The sequence below is a fragment of the Prionailurus bengalensis genome, chromosome D2 (genome assembly GCF_016509475.1).
Source record: "Prionailurus bengalensis isolate Pbe53 chromosome D2, Fcat_Pben_1.1_paternal_pri, whole genome shotgun sequence".
NCBI classification, from domain to species: domain Eukaryota; kingdom Metazoa; phylum Chordata; class Mammalia; order Carnivora; family Felidae; genus Prionailurus; species Prionailurus bengalensis.
Window position 1 is genome coordinate 13,930,803 of NC_057351.1, and position 27,416 is coordinate 13,958,218.

Below are 27,416 nucleotides of genomic sequence, written 5' to 3' on the forward strand. Positions count from 1 at the left end.
GTGCTGGCTAATACCTGGTGCTTGGAACAAATCTTGCTGCCTTCCCTCTGTCTTCCCCGCCATGCGCTGGGTCCATTATACAAGGCCGTCGGAGGGCTTGGGCGGGCCTGTGTGTTTGGAGTTAAATTAATTCTTGCCCTCCTGTGGAGATCAGTTTATATGGCCCGAAGCGGAAGATTTAATTGCCCTTCTCTTAGCCCCTGTAAAAAGCAGCGTCATTACTGATCTCGTGGATTCACCCTGGCCCTTTCATAAGCAGCTGTCGCGTTTAACTCAGTGACCCCCAGCAGGGGCCTGGTGGGTAGTTTTCCTGGCCACGGGGAATGGGGAAGGCACGGCCCCCAATGGCGGCGGTTCCTTTACGTTTGTCCTCAGTGCCGTCCCGCGGCCCCCCCGGTCCTGGCATCGGAAGACATCCTGAAGACCAGAGGTGCGCTTGTTTTCAGCCCCTTATTATTTGGGGTGTCTTCATCAGGTGCCTTCTAACATCCGCTCTGTCAAGCAGTCCTGCCTGTAACCGCGGGCGTGTGAGTGACTCGGAGAGTTTCAGAGATGCCACCGTGACACTGGCTGCTGCCGGCCTTTCTTCCGCACCCGCCCCTGGGCTGAGCCGGCTCCCACGACTCTTCAATCTTCAGCCTCAGTCGGAGAGGAGAACCGAAAGGGAGGAGGAGGAGGAAGTGAGAGCAAACCAAAGCTGTGTTCCTCCTGTACCTGCCTCGGTTCTTAGTGGGGTGTGGGATAGATGGACGGGGACAATAGGCAGATTAACCGGGACAGAGGGGGGATGCACCCTTGCATCAATTACTCAGTCAGCGAGAAATCCCACCAAATGAACTCTGGTTGCAGGTCAAAGCTGTTCTCCGATTCCACGGTCAAATTAGCCCTCGCTTGGGACTCCATAATAGGGACTGCAGGTGAGTGGGGAGTCTTTGTTTCAGCTGGGGTTATTTGTTTCCTTCTCAAAACGAGGGGTGTTGGACCCTGATGACCCGTTAGCTCCCTTCCAGGCTCTGAAATTCTCAGGTTCTGTAATTGTGTGATTCTGTGACTTTATGAGTCACCCAGGGGGATTTAACTCTTTCCTGGGAGGTCACCGCCCTCCTCTCCCCGCAGGTGAGGTGAATGAGCTCTCAGACACAGATGCTTCAGGAACACGCCCTGAGGAACAGAGACAGGAACGGGAACAGGGCGCCGAGGCTGCTGTGGGTCCTGAGCGAGCAGGTAAATACGCTTCCTCTGGACGCACATTTGCTCTCACTCGGGGACATGGCTCACTCAGGCTCTCTGGAGGGCCAGGTCGTGTTTATATGAGGATGATGATTGCTGTTTTCTGCAAGGAACGATTCTTTTGGCCCAGGCTGCTTGAGAAGCGGACTGCCTCTCTGTCAGCCCACTATCTCACAGTGTGGTACCTTGGCATCTAGCAGGGCATCACGTGACGGGGCCAAATAACCCACTTGCCCATCCCTGGAGGCTGGCCCACGGTTCCCCTAGGGCTGGGCTGCAGTCACTGTCTGTTTTATCACATGACCTTGGGTGAGGTGTGGAAAGACCAGATGCAGGTGAAGACAGACTGAGAAATTTTAAAGATTTTATTATAGTCACGGTTCCCTTGAGAGAGCACAGGACACCATGCAGGGTCTCCTGGGTAAGCACCGGGGGCGGTCAGGGAGCAGAAGGAGGGGGCATGTGTGGTTTCTATGGAAGGGAACAGGCGAGGCAGGACAAAGTCACGCTTAGGATCGGCTAGTGTTTGAAACTGGCCTCCCTGGGAAATCTGTGTTCACTGGAACTGTTAGAGTTTATAGTTTAAAGCTATCTGAGGACTCCAAATGTTTATGGGTATATTAGGGTTCTTCAAAGAAACAGAACCAACAGTGTGTGTGTGTGTGTGTGTGTGTGTAAGAGAGACACAGAGAGAGAGAGAGAGAGAGAGAGAGATTTTAGGTAATTAGCACAATTATGGTGATTATGGAGGCTGGCAAGTCCAAAGTCTGCTGAGTAGGCTGGCCGGCTAGAGACCCAGGGAAGAGTCAATGCCACAGTTCAAGTCCAGAGACAGTCTGCTGGCAAAATTAGCTCTTGCGTGGGGATGGGTGTGTGTGTGGGGTGGGGGGTCAGTCTTTTGTTCAATTCTGGCCTTCAACTGATTAGATGAGGCCCACCCACATTATAGAGGACATTGGATCAGAGTCCAATGATTTAAATGTTAATTTCATCCAGATACACCCTCACAGACACGTCCAGAATAATGTTTGACTACATGTCTGGGAACCGTGGCTCAGCCAAGTGGACCCTCAGACTTGAACTTCGCATTGGGAGAGTCACAGTTTTGCCTACGGGTCGCTAATAGACGTCCCCCCACCCCCACCCCAGGTGGCTGTCAAAACATGCGCTTTACAGAAATTACAAGTTTGGTTACTAGACGGTCATTGTCTCCATTAAGGGGTAGCTCTCACGTGGCAGGATCTCCAAGGTCTCCTCACCTCTCAGTGCCTTTGCACAGGCAACTCACAGCTACCCCAGGAAAACGTGCGCCTCGCAAAGCACATTCCCTCCCATTATCTCCTTGCGTCTCCAGACAGCCGGTGAGGGCAGCAGTCCCGCCCTCCTCTCAGGAACCAGAGAATGTGAGTGGAGAGGTAAGACACCTTGACCCACTCAGGTCCCACAACCTGCAAGTGGAGAAAGCCAGATGTGACACTCATCTTCCGGTTCCAAATGATGGGGGCTGGCTTTTCGGGAGCCATCGTCACGTGCATCCCCCTCGATGCTCACACGCGTCCGTTTGCCCGACTTTCTGAACGACCCCGTGGGGGTTGCTTCACCCTTTATGCGCGGGGAAGCTGAGGCCTTCCCACCGCGTCGCATGGCGGGGCAGGGGTGGGGGCTGGGTGTGAGGCCAGGCTGGAGTCCACGATCTTCGCCACCTCCCCCGCATCCAGGGGTAACACCACCCTCTCCGCCCGACACACTGCTGCTGCCTGGTCACACCCCACACCCATCACTGAAGACCAGGAATAATCGCCCGGTCCAGCCGTGTCACTAAAGGCCATGAGAAGGTTGCATGACGTTTTGGAAACCCCACAAGGTGGAGTGAGGTCCCGAGATGAGGCTGGGGCTCCGGAAAGCAAGTGTCACTCCCCCCAACCTCACAGCTGGGGGTTGGTCCCAGGTGCCCCAGCTTATCGGGAGGGCCCCAGGGCCTTGCTTCCCTCCGAAGCGTTCGTTTGGTCTCACGTCTTTTGCCGTGTCCCCACGTGACCTGCTGGGCCCTGACTGCCGTCGCCATGATAGGCCAAATGTGGGAGACACATTCATACGATAAACCTTTACCAAGTGCCAGACACTGTGCCGAGAGCCAAAGCTGAGAGATGACGAAGGGGGCAGATCGGGCAAGCAGACAGCATCAACCGGATGGCAGGGCCACCAGGCCACCTGTCCTGTCAGGCCTCTGGAAAGTACTCCGGACCCACAGGCGGAGGCCTCACCAGCTCTGCCCAAGGGATGCTGGCCGCCCTGTGGGAAGGGGCAGGTTGAACTGGAGCCAAAACGCCAAGTCCACGGATGGAAGAATGAGGGAAGGGCAGCCAGGCCAAGGGATCAGCCTGTGCAAAGGCACAGAGGCGCCGAGAGCATTCGGTTCCACACAGCTGGAGTCTACAGCATGTGAGGCGTGGCCAAGAAGGCCCAAAAGTCTGGCTGGACAGACCGTCAATAGCCTGATGTCCCGCCGAGAACAAGCTTGGATTTGTTCGCTGAGAAATATGCTGGCTGATCCTGGAGCAAACCCTCCAGTGCCGCTGAATCTTTGTCAGCGGTGTGTGAAAGTCTCCGATAGACTCCGGGCGGTTATTGAGTCTTGGTTTGTGCTCAGCCCTAGGAAGGAGCTTCGGGGCACGCAGAGAGGGTTAGGTATGGGTTCCTGAGCTCAGAGAGCTTACAATCCAGTTGAGGAGCAAGATTAAGGACATGAACCATTTCGAAGCCATCCCAGGAAAACTCAGCAGGTGTCAGGCAATGTGGCCTCGAGTAAGCGTGGCGAGAGGTGGCGAAGGACGGGACGGTTTATGACGCAGGAGAAGTCACCGCTTCCTGCTGCTGACCCGGGAACGACCACGTCCCCTGACCTCCCCACGAGCCCCTGTCCTTGTCCCCGGCGGATGCTTCACGCACAGCCTCGCCAGCTGTCATTGGCCTGGACGCCACTTTCCCCTTCCCTCCCGTACCTCCCAGCTCACGCCTGTCCGAGCTGAGCACGCTTGTCTCGGACCCTCCTACGTTTGCGGTTTGCCTACAGCCGCCCAACTCCTCCGTGGAACGTGGGCCTGGGGGAGAAAGACGTTCTAATGGATTCTTGAATGATGGAGGTGTCCGATATGAGGCTCCACGTCCTAGGCGGCTCTCTCTTTCTGCCAGAACCCATTTCTTATGGGCTCCTCCAAGGGCACTCGTTTGTGGCTGGTGGAGAGCTCCTTGGCGTGCCTGCCTGTGTGTCTCAGGCAGTCGTCTGGCCTGACTGGCAGTCGTCTCGGTGCGGGCCCGCGGCAAACGCGTCACCTGCACGCGTGGCCCATCTTCTCCCCTGCAGCGCGAAGCGGGGATGATTGAAACGCGACGTTTTCAACCCCAAAGCAAATTACAGCGAGGAATCAGTGTGAAATTACTCTCTTCTGCCCAGAGTTCCTTTTTCAAAGTCAGGCAGCAGCACCCGGGATGAAAGTTGGCCTGTCAGACAAGCCCATTCAAGCTTGCAATTCCTCTGTCATTTGCCCGACAGGCTTGTGATAAAGAGCAAGGATAAAAAAAAAAAAAAAAAAAAATCTGCCAAAAATAGTGCCACCGAGAACCCTACACCAGGGCAGGCTCAGGAGCCAAGGCCGCCCCGGCGCGGGCCTCTCGGATACGACGGCGGCGGCGTGGACTTGTTCTGACAGCGATGTCGTGTGACCTCGGATTTCGGCACCGGAGCCGTGGAGAGGAAGCGGGGCACGAAGCCGCATCTGTGAATCAATCCCTGAAGAAAGGAAAGGGAGAACAAAGTTTACATTGAAAATCTTGACTTTCCAAACAGCATGTCGAGACAGCCCCGCAGCGGACAGGTTTGCTGCAGGCCTGGGATGCGCCCTGGGCTGCTGCAGGCCCGGAGATTCATCTAGAAAGAATACAAGGAGTCTCGTTCTCCCTGGTGCCCAGGGCACTCCCCTTTGCGCTCTTTTGGGGGCCTTCGATTCCACTGGGTGGGGGGGGGTGCCTTGGGGGCCCAAAAGAGGGTGCGTCCCCTCTGCGGCCGGGAGCGCGATGGGCCCAGGAGAACATGGAGGAAGATCTGTCACCTGCGAAACTGTCAAAGAGGCCACTGCAACCTGGTGGCAAATGCTCCGGATTACAGGGGACGAGCAGATCCTGTTCCGGCCCTGTTGCCAGCTCTCAGGGGGAGGTGGGCAGGCTGACTTCCAGGGCTCGACGCCTGCTCCCAAGGCCGAGGCCGAGGCCTCCAGCCGCCCCCACCTGCCAGGTGACCGTGAGGCTTCTCGCCTCCGAAGCTAAGAGGTCACGCCTGTACCCAGATTCGGATTTTGCTGATTTACCTCACCTCCTGGGGCTGCGTGCTTCCTCTGACGGCCCCTCACCTCCCCGAGGTGAGGCATCGTTTGCTCCAGTTTATCGATGGGACCATTGAGTCTCAGAAAGGTTAGCTGCTGTGGCCCAGTTCACACTGCTAGGAAGTGGTTGATCCCAGAGTCAAATCCAGGTCTTGGGGATCGAAGTCTGGTGACTTCCACACAAGGAATTCTCCCAGCCTGCCTCAGAGGCGGCGGCCCATGTGCAAACGGGGAGGGTCACGTGGTCCCTCTGGGTGGTCATTTCACCGTCGTGGGGTTGAGCTTCATGTTGGGGTCTATGCTGAGTGCGGAGCCTGCTTGGGATTCTCTCTCTTTCTCTCTGCCCCTCTCCTGCTCTCTCTCTCTCTCTCTCTCAAATAAATAAAAATAAATAAAGGCCAAAAGAGCTGTGACGATTCCAATATGGTAGCCATTTTGCAGCCAAGTCCTTACAGGGGCCACAGCTTCAGAACGGTCTACGGTTCGATAGGCCCCACCGTCTGTGATAGTCAATGTCACCGCTGCCACCGCGGTCCTGGTTACCGCCAGATTTTACACGTGCACGGTGCTTCCGATCGCTGGCCACCCGGAGAGTTCACCCGGGCCGGGCTGTACCCACTCCTGCCGACTGTCTTCTGTGTCACTCACAGCCTCCTGCAGGCAGAGACTTCCCTGGGGAGGTTTCCCCGGGGGACCCTTTTCTTTGGCATCCTTGAACAGCTGTCACCCTGCCCCAGTTGTTTTTCAAGAAAGGAGGTCCCCAGGGTTTCGCCGAGGCATACTCAAACTTGACCCCACCATGTCGATTGATTCACTTCCACCCCCTCTGGGGGAAGGGGCGCCAAGCCCTGGGTGCCCGCAGCCGGATGCTGGCAGCCTTTCAGCCTTTTGCAGCTCATCTATCACCTGTTGTTTCCGAGCCGGAATACGAGTTCGGCCATGCGGGGATCACAGTGGTTCCCGCAAAGGGAACCTTCTCTAGCGGATCCCAGGACCTCTGGGCAGACCGGCTTCGCGCCCCAGGGCGGTCAGCAGAGCGGTGAGAGCAGGGCACGTAGGTAATGCGGTACAGAGGGTGGGTGAGGGAGGCTGTCATTCAGCACGCGATTCTGAACTGGGCATCTGCCAAGAGCTTCTCGGTCATTTCCGTTAGCCATGACTTCTAAACATCCTTGGGACGTAGGCAGGAACTGTTGCCTCCGTCTGGGAATAAGGAAATGGAGAGAGAAATGTCTCCAGGGACACATCCACAGGGTGAGAAGAGGTCAGAGCCCTTCGTAATGACCACCGTCTTTCAGCCCTGGCCCTGCGTGCATCCAGCAAGTTCATGGGGGAGGGCAATCCTGGAGCGTGGCTTCCATCCAGGAATCATCTGAAACATTAACTTGCCACGGGCCGGGTTGAGGTCTGGGTGACTGTCACATGGCACGTAAGGGGCAGGCTCAGAGGGGTAAGGGATCGGCAGTGAATCACAGAGTGACTGGCACCTTCTCAGCACGGAAAAAGGAGGCTCTTACTCCCCAGCCACGCCTAGGGCCAGCTCTGAAGCAAGATATATTTTTAAACACAAGCCTCGCAGAGAAAATGTTCCCTAGCATGTCCCCATAGCCTACTAATGGGGCAACTGTTGGCAACCAATGCCATCAGCCCGTGCTAAGGGCTGTGTTCTCAATTTTTGGTTCTATTCTTGTCCCCTGGCATACGATAGGGCTTGTGTCCCAGGAGACTGCAGGCCACTGACGAAAAAGAAGGTTTCAGTAGGTTCTCGCCTGCTCTCAATTTCAAGGCTCTCTGATTTCGTTCAGACGTCGGGCCTGTGCGCCTGTGCTCATTTACCGAGTTGGAAACTTCTTTTTTTCTTCCTCTTCTACTTCTTCTTCACATAGATGCCATGGAAACTGCCCGATGCTTCCCAGAGGCTGGGGTACCCCCCTGTTTTGCTTCGGGGCGGCGAAGGGCTGTAAGTCTGAGAAGGTCGGCTGCCCCTCCGATGCCTGGGCAGGTAGCCACTGTGGTCCTCCCTGGTTTCCCAGCGGCTCTGAGTACTGAGAGAACCACCGCAGGTGACTGGCTTCCCTCCTTTGCAAATGCAAAGAATCGTTCCAGGGTCAGTTTTGTTTCTTCTCGCTCTGATCAGGGTCTGTTGCTTAGCCAGAGAAAAGAAAGACACCTTCCGGTCCTCCTTCGAGTGGCTCTGGTCTAGTTTATTCAGGGTATCCTGCTAAACCCTGCTGGTGTGCCCCTGTGTGTTATTAGTGTTGCTGTAGTCGGGTCGTTGTTTTAAGGAAGCCCGTTTCTGAGCGGGGCGGGAGGAGACGCCCTTTGTCTGCCTCTAGGCCCTGTGGTCCTGGCCCTCGCCAAGGGAACCGATCTCGCGCTGCTGTGTTTATTTGAGTTATGTAATATAAACAGCTCCAAGGAGATGAGCTCCTCGACGTTTGTGTTTCGACTCAGGCTTCACTTGTCCTCTGCAGGGCTCATCACTTGGGTGGTTTCCTCTCGCCTGCTCTGTGTTGCTGCCGGAGAACAAAACAGCCTGCCCTTGACCCTTCCCCAGGACCGGCCCTTTCCTCCCCTGACCCAGCAATGAGAGCAAGGCGCTGCTGATGCGTGTCCTCAAAGGCTCTTCACAGGCCGAGGGCAGGGGCGGGGGGGGGGGGGGGGGATGTCCAAACAGAGCGGAGACCATCGGCGTAGGTACTGACTTTCTCTGTGGCTTCTTCACGGATACGGGGTTCCCCCCTGCCAGGAGTATCCCTAGGATATTTAAAACCTAATTCCACTTAGCATATGGATTTACACTCAAGTTTTCAGCAACACCCCCGATGTGTAAAACGTGTGAGGACAGCCAGGAGGAAAGTTCAAAAGGTATTGTAGACGCCCATTCCACGTTATTTTATGGTACACATCCACTTAAATATTTTCAAAGCATTTCAGTGCTCATTGGACCAAGTTCGTGGCGTATCCCCCCGATGACTCCACACTAAGGAAAACATCTTCTCGTTGAGTTCGTGCATCTTCTCGTTGAGTTTGGCTTGGCACCGTGGTCCTCAAGGCCCAGTTGGATCGTGATACGTTTTTAGGAGCGGTTTTCTCGAAACAGCTCTCCAAGGGTCGAGTCACTTAGTTCTTTATTTATACAGTTGTCTTAATGCAGATCACAGATATTTTCGGAATCGTTACTGGCTCTCCAATTTCTTATGGCAAGATGCCATCTCTGTCTCTAATCACCCCTGCTGCTCATGCTTGCCATTTACCGGGGTCACCAACCTCCTCGGGGTGCGAAGAATGTTTGCTCTTGTCGTGTCTTCAGACCTGTGAGTTTGGGGAGGCAGGACTAGCAAAACAGAAGGCCTAGGGGTTTGAGCAACAGGGGATGTGGCAGCCACACTTTTCTTCCCACGGTGTTCCCAGAAAATTATGAGAGGAAGGAGGGAAGGAAGGAAGGAAGGAGGAGGGAAGGACAGAAGAAAAGGAGGAAGGAAGGGAGGAGGGAAGGAAGGAGATGGGGGGGGAGGGTAGGGAGGAGGGAAGGAAGCAGGGGAGGAAGGAAGGGAGGAGGGAAGGGAGGAGGGGGAGGAGGGGAGGAGGGAAGGAACTAAGGAAGGAAGGAAGGAACGAAGGAAGGAAGGAAGGAACGAAGGAAGGAAGGAAGGAAGGGGGGAAGAAAGGAGAGAGGGAAGGAGAAAGAAGGAATTTATAGCAATGAGAGGAGGGGAAAATGGAATTGGAGCTTTTTGTGTTCAATACTCGGAGGTCTACCAGCTGAAGCCCAGCCAGGACCTCTGACAAAGCCACGCAGCATCCCCGTGTGCCTTCAAGCCCTTCAGGACTTCCATGCATTGTTCCGGCAGCCGCTGCAGCAGCTTCCAACTCTTGCATCCCCTCTAATTTGTGAAGTCCCAGCTCTTACCCTCCCGTCTCCCTCTACATTCCTCTCCTTCAAGGTCAAATCCCAGCGCACCTCAACTTTGCCGTGTTTTCCGGGGCGGTGGCGAGAGCCCCTCCCCGGGGAAAGGGGGGGGGTGCCGGGGACGGCGTTGCGAGCGGCGGGGCTGGAAGAAATCTGCTGGGGCCTTGACTTTCTCACACATGTTTCAGATGTGCAGGGTGTGATTGTAAACAGCGTCTTCTGCGCTGCCAAAGCTGGCCTCCCCGCCCGAGCCCTGTTCCCAACACCCCAGGGGTTCCAGTAATAGGGCGTAAAGCAAACAAAGAAAAACAGTAATCTGGTGTTCCAATTGCATTTTTTGTTTTTAGAAAATGGTAATGATAGGTTATTTGATTACCCTGGGTTTGGCTCTGCTCGCTCTGTATTAAGCACATCTGGTATTTGGTAACAATATAAGTAGCTGGAGATTTTTGGCTCTTGAAAATAAGCTTATCCAACGTTGCCATGCAGTTTGGAAACCCGTCAGAGAGGCCGGCCAAACTTGTGGAGATACAAGACTTTTTCTGTAGGCTGGGCAGCTGGCCAGGACGGCTAAAAAATGTGAATTGGCTAAGCACGGCTGCCACGCAAACACTTCTGGAAATTTCTGTGCTCGGGCCTGCCAAATGCATTATGCACAACATGAATTACAAGAGTTTCTAGCTCTCCCAGCAGTTGTGTTTTGAATTTAATTCTCCTGCGCGCTTTATGAAACATACACACACAACCAAAATGAGAAAAACACCGCAAAAATCCACTACCAGCTTTTTTGGGTTTTTTTTTTTTTTTTTTTGTCTCTTTCCATTTGCATTGCCAAGCGTGCAACTTTTCCTGAATTAGGAGAAATGGCCTCAAACTTTGGTTTCAATTACATTAACTCTAACACGTGGGAGGGAAATGTGCTTCCTGGAAATTCTAGAAAGGAAGGATGTCTCGCATCATGGAGACAGCCTAATTTCTAAGTAGGAAAAACAATAAAGCGCAACCAAAGGGCTCAGAAGGAGAAAAACACATACAGCCTGCAGTGCTCACGGCCGGTGATTGGGACTGGGGCCTTGCCGAAGGGCTGTAGTCCAAACAGAGCTGTCAGCAGAATGTGTCTCTCCTGTGCCCGAGACGGCATCCTTGCACAAAGGTCCCTGGTTCGGCCCCGCCGGCCGGCCGAACTATCAAGCTCACGAGGAAATTTCGAGGTGGAGGACGGGCCCCGGAGGACACGCCACAGCCGGTCAAAGGGAAAGCGGGCAGGAGAGAAGCAGCCAAGCCTTCCAGACAGATCCTGGTTCTGCCCAGGCTTCCCTCGCCTTGCAGGGCTGACAAACGTTTGCATCATCTATTTTGTGATTCCAAATTGAGACTTGCCTTTTTCTGGTGATTCAGATGAGCTGGACTGCTCAGACTCTCTGCCCAGGATTGTAAAAGGGCCTGGAGCTCTCTACTTCTATTCTGGAAATGACATTATTCATAGGACGCATATAATTCGATGCGAAATAACCACACCGGCACATGGAGAAGACAGGACGCCGTACGGCGAAATCCTTCCGATTCCTACCAAGTGTAATGCTTTCTTGATATACGGCCTTTCTCGCGAGAACTTAGATAATCGTGTCAATATTAGTAAGCTGAAACTCTGAAGAGTTCTGACTGAGGGCTAATGCTCCCAACTGCGTCATCTGTCAAGCCACTACGCTAGTCTGTGCCTCCGTTTCCCCCTCTGTGTTTGCTTGTCCCTACCGTTCTCCCAGAGTGTGGGAAAGGTCTTGAGTTTGAGCATCCGGTCCTGGCTGGGACCCTTGTAACTCTGTGACCTCCTCCCGGTGGCAAGTCTCAGCATAGTGTCCTCACTTGTAAGACGGAGACAGGGGCATCTTTCCGCCCCGGCACGGTCACGAGGAACCCCACGTAGTAATGACAGTGCACCTGTTTTGCGACCTGTAAAGCGGCATACAAACGTGGGTTGTTATTGGTACCTTTCAAGTCCTAATTATAGAACTTTGATCACTTAGATTCCTGTGAATGTGATAGAGAGCGTGTGAGGCAAAGTGGTCCATGCACGTGCGTAATGTGATCTGGGAATTTATTGGGACTGGGTGGCAAGGAGGAGAGACCGTTGCTTTCTGCATATGATGTAGGTTGACCTCTGTCAGTATGACTCTTAATTAAAGTATGTCACCTGCCTCCCCCTCCCTCTTTCTCTCCGCGCCCCCCACCCCCACCCCCTCCCCCCGCCAGCTTCCTCTCTTCCTCTCTCTATTCCTTTTTTCACAAATCCATTGGCAGCAATCACGGTTAATGTGCCATTTGACTATGTCGACCTTGGATGGAAGGTGAGCTTGCCCGAGCTAATTAAATTTCCTTTCCCGTAGTGAACTGTATCCCAGAACTATCGTTCACACTAAGCAGCGAAACAGGTTTGGGCATGTGAAAAAACAAAAAAATAAAAAAAATAAAAAGCTGGGGCCCCAAGAAAGTACTCTTGGCCTCATTTCCATTTGGCCCACATTGTCCTGTTCTTGGCTTAAATTTGGATCCCAGGACACATTTTCTCAGTTTCCTTTTCTCATGTTCCTGGATCTTTGTTGTAGAATTGTAGGAAACGCAGAGTCAGGGGAGTCAGCCAAAAAGGATTTCTCCCCTTCCCGGGAAGGTCTCGGGTCCTGTCTCAGACACTACAGTGTGGGCGGCCCCCTCTCCACGCGATTATTGTCTTCTTCGCCGTGGCCAGAAGTGGGGGGCTTTGAATTCACCTTGGTCAAAGGGGCTTTTTCTGTTCTCAGTTTTAAGGAGCCCCCCCCCGCCCCCGACTCCCCGCGAAGCACAGCGCCCACCAGTGAGCCAGCCTGGTCCCGCTTTGACCTCCGGGATCCGGGGCTTCTGAGGACAGATCTAGAGCTCGTGAACTGGGGTAAGTGTGGCTCAGCGGAAGCATGAACAAAAAGGAGACAGAAGGCCACTGTTGGGCACAGCAGAGGGAGAGAACGGGGCCCGGGGGCGGGGTGACAGGGGCGGAGGAGGGCATGACTGGAAAGAAGGCCGGGCTGCCGCCACTGCCATCCCAGGCGAGGACGGTGACAATAGGCCAACAGCTCACACACAGCACAAGGGCTGCCTCTGCCGGCCCAGCACTCCCTGTTGAAACCAGCTGGCACTGGTGTTAGTGGGGTCACGGGACCAACGTGGAATTTTCTGGAATAAGAGGCAGATTGGGAAGCATTCCCCAGACATTGCAATATCCAACCAGCCCCTCCTGCCATTTACCTTTCAGGCTGACCGCTGTGAATAATAATCATGAATATTGACTGTGCGCCCTCCCTCTCCTGGCTCGCCACTGTGAATTATTTTAGTCTCACGGTCGCGCGGCACAGTTTTGCTATGATGTAGGCACTGTCGTTATCCCTGGTTTTCAGCGGGAAGAACCAAAGCTTGGGTGGTGGGTTAAGTGACCTGACCAAGTTTACACAGCTCGTAGCAAATGCCTGGGCTTCTCTTTGGCGTCCCGTTTATGGTTACCACACGGCCACCGCCCGAGGCTTTGGACAACCGACCTCTCACCCCCATCCTGTGTCGTTAATATTATTTTTGTATTTGATGGCAAAATGGGCTTCCCGTGGGAGGGGGTGCGTGCAGAAGTGCATATTCTCCGTTCCTTCTACCGGTGAGCTCCGTTGGTGCTACCTGGTTTCCTCGGTTTTGTCTTCTCACTGGTTGCACCAACTCTGGGCAGGGGGACACATCTCCACCCGGCCAGGTTACTGTGGCAGCCCTCGCTGCATTCTGCTCACCAGCCCTCGTGACAGCAAGAAAACCTCACACTTTTACGAAAAAAGCTCGTATTTGAAAGGATCGCTAAGCTTTCTAGTCCACCCCACTGATGACTGTGTCATAGCCAGACCATTTCATCTGACATTTTTAAAGTGAAGATGATGGGTGCCTGGGTGGCTCGGTCAGTTAGGTGTCCAACTCCCGAGTTCGGCTCAAGCCATGATCTCACGGTTCGTGAGTTTGAGCCCGTCAGGCTCTGTGCTGACGGCGCAGAGCCTGCTTGGGATTCTCTGTCTCCTCCTTCTCGGCCCCTCCCTGACTTGTGCCCTCTCCCTCCCTCAAAAAATAAACTTAAAAAAAAAAAAGTGAAGATGATTTTCCACTTTTGTATATTCAATATTTGCCGAGTACCTACTAGGTGCTTACTGAGTTCCTGCTAGCACAGGTACTGTTTGGGGCACTGTCTCCAAGAGTCTGCATGCTTAGGATGGGCGTACTCTCGAAATCCTAGTGTTCCGGGGAAAGCATTTCTTGTGATTTTCCCGCAGAACCCACTCTTCCTCTCCAGGATGACCCCTCTAAGCCGTGAGAGAAATTAAAAATGCCTTCGTGGAATAATTATCCCGTGATTCTCAGTGTGATTGCTAACGTTACCACTAGGACCTTTCCGCAAGTCGCCGGTTGAGCACCTGTGTGTATGAGACCGGGAGAGAATGAGGGAGAAAATACTGCCGTCGCTATCGTTTCTAAATGACAAGATTGGTTTTATCACCATGGTATAATTATTAGTGTTACATATCACCTTTACCTCTTATTTATGTAATAGTTCAGAAGCTAAAAAAAAAAAATTCTTTATTTCTTGGCAAATCTTGGATTCGACGGACATTTGTTAAATTGGGTCGAGCGCTAGCTTCTCAGATCCTAAGTGTATTTGTTTTTACTGCCGCGTAAAGTTACCATGAGCTCAGCAGCTCGAAGTGACACACGTTTATTATGTCTCGTCTTCTACCGGTTAGCTGGGTCCTCTGCACAGGGTCTCACAAGACCGTAGTCAGTGTGCCCCCTGGAGCTGGGGTCTCCTCTGGGCGCAGGGTCCTTTCTCTCCCAAGTTCATAGGGCAGAATTCATTTCCTCCCAAGCGTCTCCTGGTAGGTTTGCTTCTTCCAGGCCAGCAAGTGCGAGAGAGGATCTGATGCTTTGTCTCTGCCCCTCTAGATTTTCTTTTAAAGGGCTCATCTGATTAGGTCAGACCCACCCAAGATAATCTCTCCTGTGAGTCACCCAAAGACACCTGATTAGAGACCTTAATTACATCTGCAAAATCCCTTCACCTTCGCTGCTCCCATCATGAAACACAGGGATGAGTGATACCCTTCCACCTTTGCTGCATTCTATGGTTAGAATGCAAACCGAGGCCCTGTTCGCACTCAAGGGGAGAAGGTTACATATTACCAGGGTGAGGGACACTGGGGATCATTTTAGAATCTGTGGATAGCAAGGTTGTCTGCGTGCTTTTTCATCGATTTATACTTAGCGGAGCAACAGGCATACAATGTAAAAATAAGTGACGGGTCCTGAGAATGTAGCGATTGGAAATAAATTCATGTTTTTGAAGGCGCACTCCACAGCACACTCTGAAAAAGGTCACTTTTTCCCCCCAGCAGGTCTTAACAGGGGAGGGTGGAGGGAAGCGTGGGTAGGTGACGGTTCAGAAAGTACGCGAGCTAAAAGAAACATGAGCCGGAAAAATCTAGGTTCCCGTTCTAGTTGCTCCTCAGAAAGCTGTGTGAGCTTCCCCTATCTGGGGAGCAGGGTGGGAGGGAAGTAGTAGCAGCCTTCCCTTGCAGGTCTGCTGAACAGGCAAAAAGAGACCAACAAACCTTTGTGGGGACAAAGGTCTTAACTGTCCTGACACAGACTGTCGGGAAGCTGGTGGATCACACTGTGCTTCTGTCTCAAAAGGCGGGTGCGTGATCACATCACCAGGAGCCGTTTTTGGTTTTGCTTTACTTTTTTAAAGTTATTTATTTCTTTTGAGAAAGAGAGAGAGAGAGGGAGAGAGAGCACGCATCAGCAGGGCCCGGGGTGGGGGAGGGCAGAGACAGGGAGAGAGCGAGAGCATCCCAAGCACACAGCCCAACACGGGGCTCCGACTCACAAACTGAGATCACGACCGGGGCCGAAATCAAAAGTCGGATGCTTGACCGACTGAGCCACCCACCCAGGCGCCCCTGTTTTCGTTTTTGTTTTTGGCGATAACCAGTGAGGCGTTCTTGAAAGGCACCCACGTCTCTCCCATAAACTGGGGAATGCGTTCTCTGTGCACACGTTAGGGGAGAGAAGAGCCCCTTACACACTCCCTCCAAAGTTGTACCTTGAACTTGAGGTCCAGAACCTCTGATGCAGCCTCTACAGCTGGCTTGCACGGTCCCCTGCATGTCTCTACAAGGCACACAAAGGAAGTGAGATAGGGAGGAGTGTGGGGCCATTCTCGGTCACGTGAGAATTGCTTCTCAGTTAGCCAGATCCGTGCAGCTGCACAAAACAAACACACATACAGTCCAGGCTGGGGAGACCGCCTGCAGAGCGAGCTTCCCTCCTGCAAGGAAACAGTCGTCTGATAATGTGTTAAGATCAGATTAATGTAGGAAGTAAACATGTAATAAATAATGATAGTGTAATAACAGTGTCTGTTGAAAATATGAGACCCGGAGTATGGATTTCTTAGGCTAATTTTGCCCTTATTTAAAAGAAACTGACAGACGTGCTTTATAAAATGGAAGGTGATTTAACAAGGAGAGAACGGAAGAACACCAACTCATTTTCCTTGTTTAACCGTTGCCTTATTCTTTTGGCTTAGAAAGGACAAGTGAGTTTTTGCTTTCTTTTCTTTTCTTTTCTTTTCTTTCTTTCTTTCTTTCTTTCTTTCTTTTTTAAAAAAAATTTTTTTTAACGTTTATTTATTTATTTTTGAGACAGAGAGAGACAGAGCATGAACACGGGAGGGTCAGAGAGAGGGAGACACAGAATCTGAAACAGGCTCCAGGCTCTGAGCTGTCAGCACAGAGCCCGACGCGGGGCTCGAACCCACAATCTGTGAGATCATGACCTGAGCCGAAGTCGGCTGCTTAACCGACTGAGCCACCCAGGCGCCCCTCTTTCCTTCTTTCTTCCTTTCTTTCTTTCTTTCTTTCTTCTTTTCTTTCTTTCTTTTTCTTTCTTTCTTTCTTTCTTTCTTTCTTTCCTAGTTTATTTATTTATTTTGAGAGAGAGAGAGAGAGAGAGCATGAGTGGAGGAGTGGCAGAGAGAGGGGGAGAGAGAATCCCAAGCAGGCTCCCCACCATCAGCACAGAGCCCGACGTGGGGCTCAGTCTCACAAACAACGAGATCATGACCTGAGCTGAAATCAAGAGTCAGACATTTAACCAATTGAGCACTCCAAGTTTTTGTTTTCTTAGAGAACTGATATCTAAATTTCACCCTCCACATCTCCCACCCTGTCCTCAGTTTCCCCCCGCCATCCATTACAGATACGAGGCCATGCCTGGGTTCAGAATTCTCCGGGAAGCCACAGGACTTCACCCTCGAAGCAGGAAAGAAAACAGGCGTTTTTAATGATCTGGAAGCCAGGTCAGTTTCTGATTTGCACACCTCAGAGCTTTCAGTTAATGGAAGGGCCCCAACAACGTTATCGCAGCGTGTTGTTGCTGACTCATCAGAAAGACCAGTCCTGTGATGAAGGAACCTGGGTCGTTATTTCTGTCGTATTCCTGTGTCACCTGAAACATGCATGCTAGCACATGAAGCCATCTGAGAAAGCCACCTAGCTTTTGAGTCACACACCTAAGATATTTTCGTATCTGAGATGCGTAAAGCACAACTACACGTGACTCAGAGACACAGGCAAACAGTGGCCCCGTAAGAAACAGGAAGGGAAACGTCTTATAATAACCGCCTGGTCTGGACTATGGACTTTGTTGGGATTTTCAAATGAGGGGATCTTGTTGGTGTTGAAAGCCATGTTGACAAACTGATACCGTATTTTTAGCATGCCTTGAATGGAAAACATGCAAGATATGTGAACAATATATTTCCAAATATGACACATATTTATAAAACACAGCAAACGCATGACAGATTGAGTAGGATATGTGGAAAAAAATAACAGCTGCGGTACACCCTATTTCTTAGCAAATTCACACACAACAAATGACATTCATGTCCCATGGTTTGCAAAATCTATTTTTTAAGCATTTTAGGAAAGGAGGTAGGGAATGAAAATAAAAGTTTGCAAAAGAAAAAAAAAACAGAAGGTGGATGTAAATTTAAGTGACATGTCATGTAATTATCATGCATAAAACTAGTTCTGGATAGGTTACCCCCTATCCCCCAGCATGCTGCCCTTTGATGGAAATGATATTAAATGAGGCATTCGAAGTGATTTGCATTTTCAGGTGGGCTCAAATGTCATGTATAAGGGAAGGCATTTGGAAAATTTCAGTATAAAACAACCAAGAAGTGTGCCAAAGGTGTTCAGATTTACTTGGATGGAGGCGAATTGGTGCCGATCATAGTTTGGGTTCTGAACTGAGACAAATCTGAGTTCTGAACTGAGACAAATCTGACCAGAGACACTTGGATTTGGATGAAAGGCCATAGGGATCCATGGTCTGTTCTAAAGCAGGGACTTAACACGAGAAGCGGTGTTTTTAGGGGGATAGTGTCAGCGCCTGTGAGCACAAAGCAACCTCTGAGGACAGTGGTGTGAATTCCTTATATGTGTAATATAGGCATTTAGGATTTGCAAAGGAGTTTTCTCATTTTCAACATTTATTTATTTTGGGGACAGAGAGAGACAGAGCATGAACGGGGGAGGGGCAGAAAGAGAGAGGGAGACACAGAATCGGAAACAGGCTCCAGGCTCCGAGCCATCAGCCCAGAGCCCGACGCGGGGCTCGAACTCCCGGACCGCGAGATCGTGACCTGGCTGAAGTCGGACGCTCAACCGACTGCGCCACCCAGGCGCCCCGAAGTTTTCTCATTTTCAAATGCATAATCTTATCTGAGCTAGGGAACCCCCTTGTGAGGCTTGCATTCATCGCGCACACTGTCCTAACAAAGAAATCAAGAGTTGTGACTTTGGGGTCACACTCAGAGGAGGCACCAATCCTAACAACCAGGATGTTTGTCCCTTTAGGATGATCCCCGGAAGACATGGGGTTACGGGTATTTTTTTTCTCTCTTCTTCTTGTTACTTCTGTGTTTGTCCAAGTTTTCTGCAATGAGAAAATATGATTTTATAACTCTAAAGTGACATGAAATATTATTGCTGTAAACAAGGGACAGAATCCCCCGTTCTCATTCCTTCTAGACCATTCCCTTTGCTCCACCCCCTACTGGAAGCTGGGACCGACTTTCCTGGCCTCTGCCCCCAGCTGGAGCTCTCCCAGAACTCAGGGCTCTGTTCGTAGGCTGAGCTGGTGTAAGTCAACTTAGAACAGGTCAGCCTGGGAGTCTAGAGAACTAAACTTGCGTCCTATTTTCTACAATGCTGGGAAGTTCCTTCATATCTGTATGCCTTAGTTTCCTGCTCTGTATCCTTTTTGCCAGATATGGAGTGTTTCAAGATTCCCAAGCACACATTGCCTTATCAAAGAAAGGTGATGCTAAGATTACATTCTTGTGGGAGACGGCTAACGTGTTGAAATACCGCACTTGCGTTTTCTGCTTGGCCTTGGCCTTACCGAAAGGAGACTTTGGGTAACAGAAGTAGGGGGAGGGAAAGGAAGGTGGGCATGAGAGACGGTGGAGAGGGAGGTGTACCAGTTGAACCGAGGCTGGAGTCATCAGCGGGCGTTCTGAGCTCCTCTGGCCCTTCCGGGGCGGGCGTGGCTCTAATGGGACCTCCCTCACTAACGGACACGCCACAGAAACTCATTCAAGGAGGCCATCTGATCTAGCGTCATAGATAATAACAGACCAGACTGCTTCCTTGACCTTGGGCAAGCAACTTAGCCTCTCAATTTCCCACTTTCTCTACCTGTAAATAAATGATCTCACTGGGAGGTGAAGGATAATTGAGATCGAATTTCCAAAGGATTTTTAACTCCTTCGAATGCATCAGTTTTAAACTTTGGGGAAGGGAGGGTTCTTGGGACCCTCTGAGAATCTAATGAAAGCCAGGAGGCTTTCTCCCAAAACAACATGTACCTGGCCATCAACTTTCATATAAATTCGTACGGTTTATAGATTCCCTGAAGCTTAAACTTCCTCTAATTTCGGGGAAAAAAAAACCCACACCTGCCTTAAAAGCAAAGTGCTATAAACATGTAAAAGATAAATAGTGTGTCATTTTCGTGTCATTGCCATCCTGTGGATTTCATTCGTGAAGCTCATGTGTTGTTATCACGACTATCCTCCTTTCATTATTGTTAAAAATACTCTGGGGCCCCTGGGTAGCTCCGTTGGTTAAACGTCCAACTTCAGCTCAGGTCATGACATGGTTTGTGAGATCAAGCCCTGCATCAGGCTCTATGCTGGCAGCGTGGAGCCTGCTTGGGATTCTCCATCTCCCTCTCTCTCTCTCTGCCTGTCTCTCACACTCTTTCCAAATAAATAAATAAACTTAAAAAAATACTATACTTTCTCTATTGGTTTTCGTCCTTCCCCGACACCCACCACCAGATTATTATTATTATTATTATTATTATTTACATTAAGCACCTTGGAACCAAGGATGCTTTGCTACTGGTCTTCTGTGTAAGACGACATAGGTCTCTTCCATCTAAGTATAATCTAGTAAATAGATAAGAATATGTATAATTAAAGTGAGCTGCCAAAATGAGTTCTTTTTTTTTTTTTTATCACTCTTGGACAGTTAAAATTGCAATGCTTGAGAGAAAATGAAAAGTGGCCCCTCGTCATGTTATAGAGGGCACTTGACACAGGCATTCAATCTGAGATTGATTAAAATTTGCATACTTCTTATTATTTATTCTAAAATAATTGAAAAGCAGTGGTCTTGAAGAGAGAATTTTTTTTTCGAAGAACAATATTTGATGCATTGGTTCCAAAGGAACCAGCCCATTTATTCAATAATGAAAAAAGGCATTATTTTCACATTGCCACCTAATGTCTTCTGTTTTCTCCCGTCATTATTTAGCTCAGCTGGAAATTAGGCATCTTCTTCAGTGACGCTTAAACAAAACAAAACAAAACTTGTGTTGTGAAATAGCACTATCCTTTGTGGACAACTGGACTTCAGAAAAAGACACTTGGCATGGGTTAACATGCTTCTTGGGTTTATACTGGACCCTCCTTTCTTTTCCTTTTCCGTTTTTGGCACAATGGATAGGTTTTTAGCATGCCAGAATCTGTAGTTCTTGCTCTCTGAGATGTATGTGTATATATATATATATTTTTTTTCCTTTTTACTATCTTCTATAAAAGGAGCTCGCTATTGATTGCAGCTGACTGAGTCGCTTGAGTTGATATCTAAGCAACGCTAACCCAGATAGGGATTAGCATTACATCAGCTGTCAGGCGAGGAAGCCTGGCAGAGTGCCAGCCTGTAAAAAACGGAACGCGTTTGCGTCACTGTTCCCTTGGTGATGCTTCTTGGAGCCTTGTCAGCTGTCCCCTGAGGTTGTTTCCTTAATATGTCAACAGACATTCCTGAATCTTTAATGCTGGATAGCTCTTTTCCTCTTCCAAAAACACTTAGGTGACCAAGCAGCTGGTGCTATGATCTTTCGAAATGTATCTCTTTCATGAAATACGTGTTTGCTCTGTGTTTGCTCTCTTCGGAACAGTCGAGGGGATTTAAGAAGGTTTGGATTTCTGCTTCTCCCATGTTAGAGGACCTATTTTTGAAGAAACAGGACAGCCAGCTTTAGTGCTGGGAGCTGCTTCTCTGCTTTTATCTTCCTTCGGAAAACCCCGTATTCCCTCACCAGCTTATCCAAACCCTCCAATTATCCTGTTACACTGTGACATCTATAGAACGAAACAGCTGGTTGAAAAGACCCGGCTGGAATTTGCCCCCATTTATGATTTGCTCTCTGACCTTGCTCTAAGAACATCCGCGAGACAGAAAAAGGTGTGGGCAGTGACCTTGAGCGTCCCCTGCTTACCGAGAACGGCGTATAAGAAAGGTTTGTCACCCGTTGCCCACGTGAAATCCATTTCCTCATTTTCCCGACGTCTTTTTTTTTTTTTTTTTTTTTTTTTTTTTTGCCATCCTGGCAATTCGATCTCTACTTCCATCTTGGAAAATTTTACACTGAAAAGTAAGTGGGTAAAGCCTCGCGCTAACATACCTTCTTTCTCTTTCTCTCTCTCTCTCCCTCTCTCTCTGTCTCTCTGCAAGTAAACGTAGCCCATTGAAACTGGGTTATTTCTCCCTGCTCAGTAACCCACCAGATCATTATGCCGTGGCTATACCAGCTAATTACAGTCAATAGTTTGAGCAACTTAAATTTGGAAAGAAGTCATTCGGGTTTTGGAGGGGTAGTGTGGCGGTGTTATTAAATTCATTTAATCGTAAGTGACCATGATGGAGTACGTAACTGGGGGGAAAGCCACTTTCACGGTGTGTGAGCCTCAGACTCCGCTGTCAGAGGAGCGCCTGTCGTCGAGCGGGCACACATCTTGTCCTTTGGAGACACACTAAGGGCCCCGAGAATTCTGTGGCCGTGGAAGCTGTCTCTGGGCTAGGCCTCCTGGGACGGCCGCTTCCTCATTCTGCTGGCTGATGTAGCAATCGGGTTTCTGTTCTGCAAGTCCTGTGCCCCCGGCGCCCAGCCTCCCGGGAGCCCCTTGATCACCCCCCCTGCAGAAGGTCCCCATTGGCTCCCCGGGGGACAATGGGGACAGAGCTGCCCAGGAGAGGAGGGAGTTAGGACCCTTGGGTTTTAGAATTGAAGGGAATTTTTGGAGTTCGTGAAACCCACGCCCGACATTCATTTTAAGAATGAAAAATCTGAAGTTTGCTGGTGTGGGCTAGCTGGTATCATATCTGGGAGGAGGACCCATCTCTCTGCACTGGCCTTTGTTTTTCTTAGTTTATACTTAAAAAAAAATTTATTTATATTGAGAGAGAGCATGAGCAGGGGAGGAGCAGAGAGAGAGGGGGAGAGAGAGAATCCCAAGCAGGCTCCATGCTGTCAGCAAGGAGCCAGACGGGAGGCTCGAACCCACAAACCTCAAGATCATGACCTGAGCTAACGTTAAGAGTCAGATGCTTAACCGACTGAGCCACCCAGGCGCCCCTGCCCTGCTTCGTACAGCAGCAGCTCTTGTCCGGGGGCAGAGCTGGGCTGGGGCAGCACAGGGCACTCTTCTCCCCGGTTCAGGGTCCTGTCCAGTGGAGTCAGTGGCTGGAAGACCACTGAGGCCACATGCAGCGTGGAACTGAGCACTACGGATGGGGCTCCACTCCAGCAGGCTGTCACCCAAGCACACCTCTGTTTTTCCTCACTTAGCCGGGGGCCCGCAGGAGAGCTTTGCTGTGCTGTGTGCACCCCACTTACAGCCGCGAGGGAATGCCATCCCCGACTGCGCACACCCCCTGGCGGGACCGACGAGGCAGCAAGAGTTAGCCCAGCCGTTGCTTTGGGGCCAGAGGCACAGAGTCTGGATGGTGCCGAGGACAGCGTGTAACAAGACTCCTTGTCTCTTCCCCTTGGGAGCCAGGAAGGGGAAAAAAAAAAAATCACAGACACCTGTAAGAAAGTGGAAAGAGGACTTTTAGCCCTCCAATAGGGCTTCCACATCCAGAATAAGATTTCCTCGCCCTTACTTCTTCCCTTGTTGCCCCAAACTCCACGCATCCCCCATGGGCTGGGCTGGCGCACGGCTGGCTCAGCTCGGTGGCTGTGATTCGGAGGGAGGGCTTGGGGGTCCGACCTCCTGCGTTCCAGTCCCCGCTCTGCCACTTGACAGCTGTGCGATCTCGGGCCAGATTTTCTCCTCTCAATATCCTCATCTGGGAAATGGAGAGAACACTATTGAGTTTGATGAATATACCAGAAGGATTAAGTGAGGTGGGGCCCCTCAGCGTGCTTGGCAAAGCGCCCGGCCCAGAAGGGGTCAGTACGCCTCAGTCGCCGCTATTAACATCGCGCAGAGAACGCTTGGAGAGAATTCTCAAGGCAACCGATAGACACACATCTTCTCCGGTTTGGGGTGGGGGTGCGTTGGGAACCAGTGTACCGGCCTGGCGAGCAGGAGGTGAGCCGGAGACGAGGAGACGGGTTGGTGGGAACAACACAAGCGACCTAGACCTTGACCGAGCTGCATATCAATATATATCCCGCCTAAAGGGTTGGAGCCGGCTTGCACTTGCCTGTGGCGGGGGGCACCTGGTTCTACCACGCAGTGTGACCACTGGACACGACTGGGGGGAAAAGAGAGAAAAGAAACGCCAAAGTAATAATGGTTAGCATCGGCATGGCACGGTCACGGTCTCGGGAGGACCTTCATCTCTGTAGACAACGGAGGGTTTTACACTATCCTCTTTTTGCAGATGAAAGAAACACTTTCTTAGACTCTAGGGACTTGCCTCAGATTGAAGAGTGAATAACTGTTGGCGGTCAGGCCTGGACTCCCTTCTTTCTCAGAATGTTCCTCCCGGCCACACACACTCAGATGCACGCGCAGGTGCGCGCACGCTCCTGCCTGCATACACATGCACACACGTGTGCACACACATGGAGGCACACGCGCGCACGCGCAGATGGGCACGATATAGGCCAGGGAGACCCGGCGTCTGCAATGTGCTTTGCTCGCTCCAGTTGCCGGGGGCCTGTAGCGCTTGGAGAGGTGGCTGCAGAGACCGGGGTCCGGCCCGCTGCACCGAGGCTCAGATAAACCCGGGAACCAGGAACCAGGAACCTGTGACCCCTTCCTTCCCCCGAAGGCACCGGGGCGGACCGACTGGGCACGGGGAAAAAAGGTAACGTCCCCTTTCGTGTTTCCCCGACGTGCCTTTTGCCATCATGACAACTGCGAGTTGCTCTGGGAATCAGTCCTTCTCCCTCAAGCTCTGGAATGAGTCATTTGGCAAAGAGCTGCGTGCGGAAATTACAGAGCTTCCGTGTCACCTATGGAAACCGCGGTGGGGCTTTTGTTTGTTTTGGGTTTATTTCTGCCGCTGTCCTCACTTCCGCTGTGTGAGAGGCCAGTGGGGAACCACGCGCTTCACACGTGCTGCACATGCGCACCCCGCCTACACGCGGAGGCCTGGGGCGCAGGCTGGAGCGCCCCGGCTTTCCTCTCTCTGCTCGCCCTTCCAATTCCTCTGCGATCGCATCCGCTGCAGCTTTGCCCCGCGGGCCACTGTCGTAGGAAAGCAGATTTGGCCAGTGGAGACCAGCGTGAGCTGGGCTCGACCCCACTGCGGGAGGCACCTGTGCGAAAAGGCTCCATCTGGGACACCTGCGACATGGTTTAAGGGGACACTTTCTTGCTTCACGTCCTCTACAGGCTTTAGGGGTTTCTTTTACCATACATCTTTTGTTTTAAATTTTATTTATTTTTAGAGAGAGAGAGAGAGTGCCAGAGGGGCAGAGAGAGAGGGAGACAGAGAATCCCAAGCGGACCCCAAGCTCAGCGTGGAGCCTGATCGCGGGGCTGGATCTCTGAGTCCGAGGCTGAACCGACTGAGCCCCCCCAGGCGCCCCAAACCATAAACTTTTTTATGCCCTTGATACTTAATGCTCTTTTCATGGTTGGCTCATTGAAAAAAAAATTTTTTTTTCCTGGAAACAAGAAAGGAGCTCGTAATTTTTTTTTAATTTTTTTTAACGTTTCTTTATTTTTGAGACAGAGAGAGACAGAGCATGAACAGGGGAGGGGCAGAGAGAGAGGGAGACACAGAATCGGAAACGGGCTCCAGGCTCTGAGCAGTCAGCACAGAGCCCGACGCGGGGCTCGAACCCACAATCTGTGAGATCATGACCTGAGCCGAAGTCGGCCGCTTAACTGACTGAGCCACCCACGTGCCCCTGAAAATGTGTTTAAAAAATTTTTTTTAACATTTATTTATTTTTGAGACAGAGAGAGACAGAGCATGAACAGGGGAGGGGCAGAGAGAGAGGGAGACACAGAATCCGAAGCAGGCTCCAGGCTCTGAGCCGTCAGCACAGAGCCCGACGTGGGGCTCGAACCCACAACCCTTGAGATCATGACCTGAGCCGAAGTCGGACGCTTAACCGACCGAGCCACCCAGGCGCCCCACGTAATTTTTTAATAGCAATCTGTCTCTGTGGCTGTCACACATATAAACTCTGTCACTTGGGAGAATTTTTAAGCACCTTCTACGGCTCAGGCACTGTTCAGGGAGCTGAGGATATAGCAGTGACCAACATGCACACACTTCTCGTCCTTGGGGAGACTAGGCAATAAATGACTGAGAAAACTTCTTAGAGGGGCGCCTGTGTGGCTCAGTCGGGTGGGTGTCCGACTCAATTTTGGCACAGGTCATGATCCCAGGGTTGTAGGATCGAGCCCCGTGTCTGGCTCCACGCTGAGCGTGGCACCTGCTTAGGATCTCTCTCTCTTTCTCTTTCGCTCTCCCTTTGCCCCTCCTCCCCATTAAAAAAAAAAAAAAACATCTCATAGATATTTCACAAACCGAACTTAGAATTAAGGTCAATAACACTGAATCCACTTCAACTTGATGGCCTATCTTTATTCATATATTTTTAAATATTGTTACCTAGTCACTGGTGATCTGGATTTGAGGATTGGGACTTTAGTTCTTTTCGGAAACCCTGAGCCGGTCTGGTCTGTACACAGGTGTCCACCAGGCAGCTGGCTGATGGAGGCTGTGTCACAGAAAGTCTGAGATTCTGTGACTTCTTCTATGGTGATTATGGGAGTTTGGCTACCGGGCTGACAGGGCGCCCCCCCCCCCCCAACCTATGGAAAATTGGGTTTTGCTGCAGGTTGACCTTGGAAAAGAACGGGTAAGTAAATATAATTTAAATGGTTCATTTTTTTTTCTTTAGGGATATGGAAAACAACCAAGACCCTTAGCTGTAGAGAACAAACTGATGATCACCAGAGAGGAGGTGGGTGGGAGATGGGTTAAAATGGGTGATGGGGATTAAGCAGTGCACCTGTCGTGATGAGCTCCGGACGAAGTGCTCAATCACTATTCTGTGCACCTGAAACGAATATAACCCTGGATGTTAACTCTACTGGAATTTAAAATAAAATTTAAGAAAACATACATGCCTTAAAGAAAGATGTTGCTGAAGGAGAGTTCAAAAAAAAAAAAATAAAGGTTTACATAAACCGCTTACTTTTGCAAAACTGGCCCTTGCTGATTTAACTGGTGGCTCACTCGTTCGTTCATTTACTGACCGCTGTGGTGGGCCAGGCACCCTGCTCTGTGTCAGAAACACAAAGTTTAATAAGACGTGGTCCCTGCCTTCAAGGCGCTCATAACCCGGGAGGAAAAGCAGTTGCAGAGACGATCGGGTAACCGTGGCATGTGCTGTACTTGAGGCTGAGTGATGGGCTCCACCCCGCATGGGGCAAGGCTTCAGAGAGAGGACAAACCGTGTCTTTAACGTGGGTTTATTTTTAAATTTTTTTTTCAACGTTTATTTATTTTTGGGACAGAGAGAGACAGAGCATGAACGGGGGAGGGGCAGAGAGAGAGGGAGACACAGAATCGGAAACAGGCTCCAGGCTCTGAGCCATCAGCCCAGAGCCCAACGCGGGGCTCAAACTCACAGACCGCGAGATCGCGACCTGGCTGAAGTCGGGCGCTTAACCGACTGCACCACCCAGGCGCCCCTTTAACGTGGGTTTAAAAATAAGTGTCTTACAAGAGCCAGTGCCTTGTCTCCCTCCTCCTCTGTCTAACATTTGTCCACGGTGGCTCTAAGGAATTTGGCCACGTTATCCGGCTACCAGTAAACAACTACGCCAGCCCTTCTATGGGCTGATCTGCTTAGTATTCTATTTTGTGCAATCAGAGATTAAATTCCAAATTCACTGGCACTGAAGATGAAACAGCTAATTACATACAGTAATTGCATTTAAAATCCATGCCTTTGAGTGACTGATGAAATCTGCTTTTTAAATGCTCCTGAAACTCAAT

At 50.9% G+C, this 27,416-nt stretch overlaps 2 long non-coding RNA genes across 2 annotated transcripts; one reads left to right on the top strand and one right to left on the bottom strand.

Moving 5' to 3' along the window:
* Nucleotides 1-663: 663 nt before the first annotated feature.
* On the top strand, nucleotides 664-18,116 carry LOC122492726. Its single transcript, XR_006299752.1, has 4 exons — nucleotides 664-917; nucleotides 1,117-1,224; nucleotides 12,318-12,445; nucleotides 16,834-18,116. It is a non-coding gene; the product is annotated as an uncharacterized LOC122492726 (long non-coding RNA).
* Nucleotides 1,582-9,086, bottom strand: LOC122492727. Its single transcript, XR_006299753.1, has 2 exons — nucleotides 5,600-9,086; nucleotides 1,582-5,020 (listed from the first exon to the last, which is right to left on the bottom strand). It is a non-coding gene; the product is annotated as an uncharacterized LOC122492727 (long non-coding RNA).
* Nucleotides 18,117-27,416: the final 9,300 nt, after the last annotated feature.